The sequence below is a fragment of the Salvelinus namaycush genome, unplaced genomic scaffold (assembly GCF_016432855.1).
Source record: "Salvelinus namaycush isolate Seneca unplaced genomic scaffold, SaNama_1.0 Scaffold2483, whole genome shotgun sequence".
In the NCBI taxonomy this organism is placed as follows: Eukaryota; Metazoa; Chordata; class Actinopteri; order Salmoniformes; family Salmonidae; genus Salvelinus; species Salvelinus namaycush.
In genome coordinates this window covers 21,959-22,500 of record NW_024059323.1, presented here as the reverse complement: position 1 = coordinate 22,500, position 542 = coordinate 21,959, and positions in this window count along the sequence as shown.

Sequence of the window (542 nt, the reverse complement as noted above, 5' to 3'; positions counted from 1 at the left end):
ATCCTTGCTGTGTGTGTCTGTGTGTGTGTGTGTGTGAGCTTTTCTTTGACATCTGATTAGAGAAATGACTGATTTACACTTCATGAGGGTTGCCTAATCACACACTTAAAGTTTTGGAAAGATCTGACTTTTTTAACCCTTTGAAACAGCACCTATGACCCCATTTTAAGGCACTTCCGGTTGGCACAGGAAGCTATAAGTAAACACCTATCCTGATCGGGGTATGCTTTTACAGAATCCTGAGTTTTAAGTCTATACGTTAAGAACTGACTGATTTACACAGGGTTGAATGCACTATATATCACAAACTGCTGGTTGGGTAAAACACTTTTAGGGTGATTTTATCACTTCCGGTTGCTCCAGGAAGCTTAGAATCAACACAGGTAGACCTCATAGTGGCTTGATGGATTGTCATTGAAGACAGGTTCATAAGACATTCATAACCCACATAGGGTTTATTTAAAGAATGCACGTTACATTTGCATATGATTCAACAGTGAAAAACACCACATCATATTGCAAACATAACACACTGTTGAATC